Source organism: Meriones unguiculatus, chromosome 14, assembly GCF_030254825.1.
Source record: "Meriones unguiculatus strain TT.TT164.6M chromosome 14, Bangor_MerUng_6.1, whole genome shotgun sequence".
Classification (NCBI taxonomy): Eukaryota; Metazoa; Chordata; class Mammalia; order Rodentia; family Muridae; genus Meriones; species Meriones unguiculatus.
This window is the reverse complement of record NC_083361.1, coordinates 20,709,678-20,718,518: the sequence shown is the minus strand read 5'-3', so window position 1 is coordinate 20,718,518 and position 8,841 is coordinate 20,709,678. Positions and strand designations below refer to the sequence as shown.

General features: G+C 42.7%; 1 pseudogene; it reads right to left on the bottom strand.

Moving 5' to 3' along the window:
- Nucleotides 1-1,044: 1,044 nt before the first annotated feature.
- Nucleotides 1,045-1,131, bottom strand: LOC132647579 (small nucleolar RNA SNORA17; annotated as a pseudogene).
- Nucleotides 1,132-8,841: the final 7,710 nt, after the last annotated feature.

Below are 8,841 nucleotides of genomic sequence, written 5' to 3'. Positions count from 1 at the left end.
GTGTGTCACAGTATGTCCCACAGTATATACACCCTTCTGTCTACAATTTTTTGCTTGCAGATGTTCATTGCAATAGCTCGTTGGTCTGGTACAAGGCCTCTACTCTTGCTAATACTATCAATATTCCTACACTATCCCACTGTCACGCCTTGGGGCTGCCTGCTCACCAGCAACCCCACCACCAGAGGCAGCTCTACCCTGCTGTCCAGTCAAAGTGCAAGGTCCAATCTCCCAAGTGTTGCAGCTGGTGATGGACAGGGCCAGTTCACCCCACTCTTACGACCCCAGGACCAGCTCCTCCAGCTGCCAGAGGTGAGGACGCACAAGGGAGGGAGGAGGGCATCTTTCCCTTACCCATGCGGCCAACATGACATACAACTTGTGGGGTCAGCTCACACACACAGGGCCAGCTCACCTGAACCCACAACACCAGGGTCTGGTCTACTGTGCTGCCCAGGCAAGACACAGGGCTTGCTCTCCCAAGTGCTGCAGCTGGTGAGGGGCAGGGACAGCTCTTCTACTCTCACACCCCCAGGGCCATCTCTCCCACAATGCTCTCAGCTTGAGGGGTGGGGCCAGGACTGCACAGCCTCAGACATTAACATGTCCCCACGTGGCTGCCCAGATCATGGACATCTGACTGGCATTTGGTGGTAAAAGACCCCTGCTCCTGGAGGGCCACAGACTCAGATGTGACCCCTGGTGGCAACACAGGCCAGAAGTCCATCATGATCCCAGGTGGCATTGCCGGCTACTCATATTGGGCTGTTCCTCGCTACCCTCGGGTCTCCTGTTCTGCCTCTCTTCACTGTGCCCACATCCTTCTGTTTCTCTTTCTCTTCCATTTTTGCACCATTTACTTGCTCTTCTTAGTGGTGCCAAGGGTCTCTGAGCATTTAGGGTCATCTCAGAAGTGGTCTTAGGAGTGTTATGCCCTGCTCATGCTTTAGGGCACTGGATAGGTGTCATCTCAGGCATGGGCTGGTCCCCTAGGCCAATGTAGCACCAAAATGGTGCTTGTTTCAGGCTTGCTTCTTTTTAAGGAGTGTTAGGCTACTAAGCATTCACATGTTCACTGGTCGGAACACTGAGCAGACATGCCCTCTCTCCTCTCTGCCACCCACTGACAAACATGAGTAACTTCATTTTTTCTTTTTTTTTTAATTTATTTTTTAAATTTCATTTTTAAACCTCTGAATGATTTTCATTGTATGAATGTAACACATTTTCATTACCTATTCACAAGTTGATGAGTAAGGAACATGGATAAGCAAGCATCTCCGTGGTAAAATACTATTTTGGGTACATGCCTGTGGTGGCTATTCTTGGTTGTCAATTTAACTACAACTGGAATTCACTAAAACCAAATGACGAGGCGTAGCTGTGAGGGATTTTTTTCTTAATCATTTGAAGTGGAAAGTCCCACATCTAATCTGCATCTCTGAGGTGAGAAGATAACTTTTCATGTGGACCACACCTTCTGCTGGTAGCCTATATGAAGGACATGGAAGAAGAAAGCTCTTTCTGTTCACCTGCTTTCTTTTGTCCTTGCTGGAAAGTCCATTATTTCAATAGCATTAGGGGCCTACTTCTTTAGGATTCCAGCCTATACTGAAGAATCCAACCTCATGGACCTAACAATTCCTGGATTCTTGGACCTTCCATTCATAGGCCATTAGCTGAACCAGAGCACACAAGCCATTCTAATAAGTCTTCTTTCTCTCAATGGGAAACTACAACACCCTCATCCAGGCAAGATGAGAAAGGGCACAGACCCTTCAGAGATAAAAGTATGGGTCACTACTCCAGGAAAAGAGCCAAGACCTGCTGAACTGTTTGCTAAGGGTGGAGGAAATACAAAATGAGTAATAGAGAAAGGTAGTTATAAATACAAGCTAAGGCCACATGACCAGCTGCAGAAAAGAGGATTATAATTTACATGAGTGTTTCTGTCATATGTTGTTAAGAATGTGCTTGTACAGATATTTCTTTATCATGTGATGTGACATCAGTTAAGAGAATGTCAGTTAGTATCATATTCAAGCTTAAGATACTAAAAGAATGTCCCTCATGGGACATTGCCACCTATTCTAAATTTATAGTGTTTGTTGTTGTATGAGGGGCAGTTATATCACATTAGGAATAATTATAACCTGATTAAATATTTGTGATTGTATCTGGGATAATTATAAAATGCCTAGGTGTATTATAAGCTGACTGTTGTTTCCATTTGAAAATTGCTGTCTAGTTTTATGCCAACTTGGCACAAGCTAAAGTTATCTCAAACAACAAAGCCTCAATTGAGAAAATGCCTCTAAAAGATAGGGCTATAGCCCGTTTTCTTAATTAGTGATTGATGGGGAAGGCCCAGCCTATTGTGAGTGGTCCTGGGTCCTATAACAAAGCAGGCTGAGCAAGCCAAGAGGAGCAAGTCAGTAAGCAGCACCCCTCCATGTCCTCTGCATCGGCTCCTGCCTCCAGGTTCCTGTCCAGTTTGAGCACCTGTCCTGACCTTCTTTATGGGTGTGGAAGTTTTAAATAAATCCTTTTCTAGTCAGCTGGTTTGTATCGTGGTAGTTCATCACAGCAATAGCAATCCTAACACAGACCAGCGTGGCATAAGGAGATACGATTCTGTCAAGTTGACAAGGGGTGGACATGGGATGACTATTCTTGATTGTCAACTTGAGTACACCTATAATTAAGAAAATCTCAGATGACTGGAACACACCTGTGAAGGATTTTTTTTTTTGTTGTTGTTCTTAATCATTTGAAGTGGGAAGTTCCACCTCTAGTCCAGACCTTTGAGGTGGGAAGATAAGACTTTCACGTGGACCTTCTGCTGCAGCCTATCTAAAGGACGTGGAGGAAGAAAACCCTATCTCTTTGCCTGCTTGCTCTTGCCCTGGCCAGCAACTCCATTCCTTCACTGGCAGCAGGCCCTACTTCTTAGGAATTCCAGCGTATACTGAAGACCATCTGAGACATTCAGTTTTGTGAACTGAACAGCTACCGGATTCTTGGACCATCCATTCATAGGCAGTCATTATTGGACTTCTAATAAATCTCATGCCTATATATGTATATGTATCTATATATGTATAGTATATAGATACATACATACATATATATGTATCCATATAGGTGTGTATGTATATATATAGAGAGATTCATTACTTAAGTTCTATTACTAGTAGTATAGCTGGACCATGTGATAAATCTATTTCTGGCTTTTTGAGGGCCTCCACATTGATGTCAGTAGTGGCTGCACCAGTCTGCGCTCCCACCAGCAGTAAATAAATGTTCCCTTTTCCGCCACATCCATGCCAGCATTTGTCCTCACTGTTAAAAAGTCAGTTATTCTGACTGAGGTAAGATGAAATCTCAAAGTCATTTTGTTTCGCATTCCCCTGCCACCTATGGATGTTGAACACCTCTTAAAAGATTTCTCAGCCATTTGTAATTCATCTTTTTGATACCTCTGTTTAGTTTCATGCCTCATTTTTAAAAATAGATTGTTTTCCTAATGTTTAATCTTTGGATCTCCCTACTGACACTTATTTTCCAGCTAGTTTTCTCTCAAGTGATCTAAGCCCGACTCAGCTCCCAAAGGAAAAGGACAGAATTCTCTGCCACCATGTTGCCCTTAGGAACCAGACTTCACCAGGCTTGTAGCCGCTTTCCCCACTAGCCCTAGAGGTCATCTCGGTGATGACTGCTGTTACCTCCATCACTCGCTGAGAATGTTATGGCTGGCATCAACTATCTAGGTTTTTCTCAGCTTTTCCTAATTCCCTCAGCACCGTTATGATTATAGGTCTACATTTATAGCATTTGCACCATTCATTGACTCACTTTAAAAATAACTTCATGTTAGTTGATAGAATACCCCTGGAAAGACATCTGAAATGCTGTCACCTTTTTTTAAACGCATGTCAAAATAACAATGAATGTGAGACCATGCGCCTAAATTCACCTTGCAGGCTTTACTAGCTACAATCTAACACAGTCCTAGTGCTCTGACTGGGAGCAAAGCAACTTAAGGAAGGAAAAGAAAACAAGATCAAAGCAGCCTAAAAAAGGAATGGCTTGAGGAGCACCGCTCATCGCGGTGGGGAAAGTGTGTGGCAGGAGCATGAGTCTGCTCACATGGGCACAGTCGGAAAGCACGGCCAGATGAACGCAGCGTGTTATTGCCCATGTCGAAGAGAACTTTCCCTCCTTAGTAAAGCTCTTTGGAATCCCCCTGACAGGTATACCCAAAGGTGTGTCTCTTAGCAACTCCAAATCCTGTCTCTTCTTCTTCTTCTTCTTCTTCTTCTTCTTCTTCTTCTTCTTCTTCTTCTTCTTCTTCTTCTTCTTCTTCTTCTTCTTTCCCTCCTCCTTTCTCTGTCTCTCTCACTCTCTCTCACATACACAAACACACACATAAATTCACACAAGCAATCACACACACAGATATGTGCACTCATACGTAGAACTGGACATCCCAACAGCCGTAACAGTTGTAAACACAACCATACACAAGCATAGTCAGAGATATGCAGAAGCAGCCATTCGTGCAGCTACACACTTCAGACAGCCACACTCATAATATCAAAATGTTTTCTTTTCCTTGTGATGTTAAGTTATATACCCAGGCATTCAAAGGATATTCTGAGATAGAGTCTATCCTATGTTCTTTAGCTAACTCAACAAACCAGACAGGCAAGCATCTCTGCCTTAACAAAGCTAAGTTATAAAAAAAAAGAGACAGAAGCAAAAAAAAAAAGTTTAAAATTGGTTTCTATAATGTTAAAAGTGATTAGGGCTAAGGATCAGGATCATGAAGTTTAGTAATGGACAGGAAGGGAAGGAAGGAGAACCAGTTTGGAGTGGCTCACAATTTTAGGCAGGTAGATGATTAAGGTAAGCTTTCCCAAGAGGATTGAACTGATGACAAAGAAAATATCTGCCAATGATTTGGAAGATTAGAGGAAGCTAGTCAAGTAGAAATCTAGAGAAAAGCAATCAAATAAGAGAGCTGATTGTGCAAAGGCTGGGCAGGGCGTGCCTTCAAGGAGCAAGAGCGAAGCAGTGTGGCTGGTGGAAAGAGTAAGAAAAGGTGTGAAGAGGTGGGTTGGCAGAAGTGACTGTGATGGTCATATGGCCCTTTTTTGATGATGGCAAAACTTAGATGGCTATTTTATGTCAAGGCAAGGGTCACTGGTTCTAAATGGAAATGTGACATGAGCTGAATTCCTATTTGTGACTAAGAGTATCTAAAATTAACTAAGTCATTTTACATCTCATTATCTGTTCTCTCTCCAAACTATAAGGGATGTGTTTCCACCACATCTTTGACTTTTTTTATAAGTATTTACTGACTAATTAGCAGAAACAACTAGCCCTGTGATCCCCAGATCTTGCATCTATGTGGGAGTTTTGATTTGATTCAAGATGTCCCTTCCAAATCTCCAATTCCAAACTGTACTGGCTTCAATTCATCAGTTTTTACAGCGATGGATGCATTATTGTGTTTTTTATTTATGCTTTAGATAAATAAATAACATGAACTTGAATAGTTAAGTTTTAAGAAAAGAAATACTTTAACTTCAATCAAAATTCAAGTATCTCACCTCTCCAGAAACAACTGAGTTTGGCTGTCTTGGTTTGTTTCTTTGTTTGTTTGGTTTTTGTTATGCTGAGGATGGAAGCCAAGGTCCCACAAATGCCAACTACATTCCACCCCTGAGTGCATGCCCAGCCATCTTGGAATTGTCACAAGAGTGCTATTCTCAACATCTTTATGGCTACGTGTTTGATATGTGTCACTGAGTTCAATGCTCTCCTTTCTAGAGGTGTGCTAGGATTACCCCTCTTTCTAGACATGAATGCTGAAGTTCAGAGGAAATAAAATCACCTCTCCATGTGCATTCAGCTCAGGAGCGAGGGATCTAGATTCAAACCTAGACAATCTAACTTTAGACCTTTAGAACTTTATGGAAAGTTTCTTTTCTACTGTAGAGCTGTGAGTAAGGATACTGACAACTCAGAATCTGATGGGAGCCTGGGAGTGATAGAGTGGGTTGCCTAGAATCAAGGAGGTATGGGCTGGTGCACGAGAAAACACAAACCAAGTCTACATTGGTGGTCCCAGGAGGCATAAGTTGTCAAATGAAAACCCCAGCATACAGCATGTGTTGCCACCCAATGAGATGTTGGTCATGTAGGCTTTAGAGTCCCTCAGACAATACAGACTGTTGCCCTTGTTGTTAGTTATTCACCCAAACAGATGATATGGCCCCCTTGCTGAAGACATCACACATGGTGGTCAGAAGTCATGGAGAAGTCAAGCACTAAAACGGAAGTGTCATCTTTACTTGCTAGTTCTCAGAGTGCTGAGAGGTGCCAAACAGCATGTAGAGGGAAAAAGTCATCCTGTCTACACTATTAATTAACCGAGCTAGACATGTCCACTGGTAAAAGAGTGGTATGACCGTTATGAAGATAACCAGCGACGTTTTGGTTGGATTTGAGGCTTGTTCCGCAGGAGAAAATTCACAAATGTTAGTGTAAACCTGGTTGAAATCCCATGGCTGGAGAGGCCATGGTCTCTGGAGGAAGGGGTAGGCACCTACCACAGATGTTTTGCTAAATGAAGATGGGGTCCATTTGTCTTGTAAATATTTACTTGTATACCCATAATTTTTTTTTAATACTTCCAAAGCTCAGGGGACATTGAAAACAGGGCAAAAGAAAAGAATGTAAGCTGGGGAATAGAACAGGTTTGGTCTGAAACGCTGTCTTCCAGGTACACCATGAACTCACAACAGTGGTGGTTATCTTCATCATATTGGATACATCGACATTCCCTTGAGGGTGATGGGGAGGTTCAAAAGGCCTTCCTCCTGAGAAACTGTAGGCAGCTAATGGTTGCTGAGGTAGGCAGAGTCATATTCCTCACATATGCACGCACACACATGCACACACACACACACACACACACACACACACACACACATGAAAATTTGAAGGAATAAATATATTATCTTAAAAAAAAAAAAGAAAACAGAAATCCAGACTGAGGAGTGGGCACATGAGGCATTGAAAGCATCCATGAGCAGGAAAGGTGAGGTGAAATCTTTGCCAGCTTCGTCTCCAGGAAAAGACGTCAAGTCCAGCAAAGGTGAATAGCTTTAATGCCTCTGATAAGCACCTAAGATGGTGAAACTGCACCTATAAATGAGAGAGAAAAAAAAAGCAATGGGAAGGGTAGACCATCAATCTGGATTTCAAGTGAGAACAGGAAACCTCAGGGGATTTCTAAGCACTAACCCAGGAAGTAAATCTTTCCTAATTCCTTCAGAAAAACATCTTCCCCCTTTCCAAGCAAATCCTACTATTTATTTAAAGTCCCAACATGAGCCATACAGGAGAACAGCAACTCAGGCTTAAATTTTGATCCTTGATATGGGCTAACAGCACCGAAGAAAAAAAAGACTGAGAACAGACCAGTGAACTCCACCTTCTTGATGTTCTGAAGTCTTGCTGTGGGCAGATGGTGAGTGGCCCTGAGAAGCAATGACAAAAGAGGCTTAAAGAGAACTTTCCAGAAGAGCAAGGGAGAGCTCATGGCTACATGATTCTAAGGCAATTAGGAATATCTGCGATGGAAGTCTAAAAGGAGAAAGATAAACATCTTCAGGATTGGTACCCATGTGACACGGAATGGGCCTGGATCTCAGAAGACAGTTTGCAAGCATCAGTTCTTACAGCTTGATGAACAGGACCTCTCTTGCTTCTGCTGCTGTGCAGCATACTCCAGGATGGCTGGTCCTGTAAGCTCCCAGATGATTCTCCTGTATCTGCCTCCTGTAGTAATGCTGGGATCATACATGCTACCCCACATCTCAGGTATGTGTCACTTGTACTCCTACACATTGAGCCACCTCCTCAACCCCACCTTTGTGTTTCTGACTTTATGAATGAGCCAAACAGAGCAGCAGCAAAGCTTCCAGGTATCTTCTTTATCACGCTCTGTAAGAATCATTTCAGCACATCTTCTTTCTCACAGACTCGGAGATGTCACTGTTAACCTACCCCAAAGACAGAGAAACGAAGGCTTGAATGATCAGTGACTCTCAAAGACTAGAAAGCATGCCCACTCTGAATTTCTCACGGTTATTGGAAACAGGACGGCACAAGAATGCACATCAGACCACTGAAAAGTTGCCAAGGTGCTTTGGAGAGGAAAGGAAGGGTAAACAAGAGCTACTTTTATCCCCTGTGGTTAAACAAGGAAGCTGAGTTTTGAAGACATCGACCTTCATCCCCCAAGGTGTATGAAAAACAGCTAAAATCTATATGACCATCTGAGTTTCCATCTATTTCTCTCTGTCTCCCTGTTTGATCTTTCTCAACCCTTTCTGAACTCTTCTTTGCCTCTGCCTCACAGTCCATGTGGCCATGTCATCTGGGCTGGAGACTACCTGGCACCAATCCCAGGTAGGTGTCTTTTTTTTTTTTTTTTTTTTTTTAGCAGTATAGACATTGGTGAATTGCTCTATGCATACATACAAGAAACCATGATTAAACTGAGTGAGTCAAAACCAAGCCCTCCTCCCCACAATTAAAAAAAAAGGTGCAAAAGTCAGTCAACAGGTATGGGAGAAGGCAGAGAGGGGAAGGGGGTGAGTATGATCACAATATGCTGTACATATGTATGTATGTATGTACATATGTATGAGTGTATGTATAAATTGTGAAAAAGGATTAAAGATGTTAACGTGTGCTTATGTGTGTGCACATACACATAAGACTTTGGGAGAGTTCACAGAGTTACTTTGAGGATGAAGGATA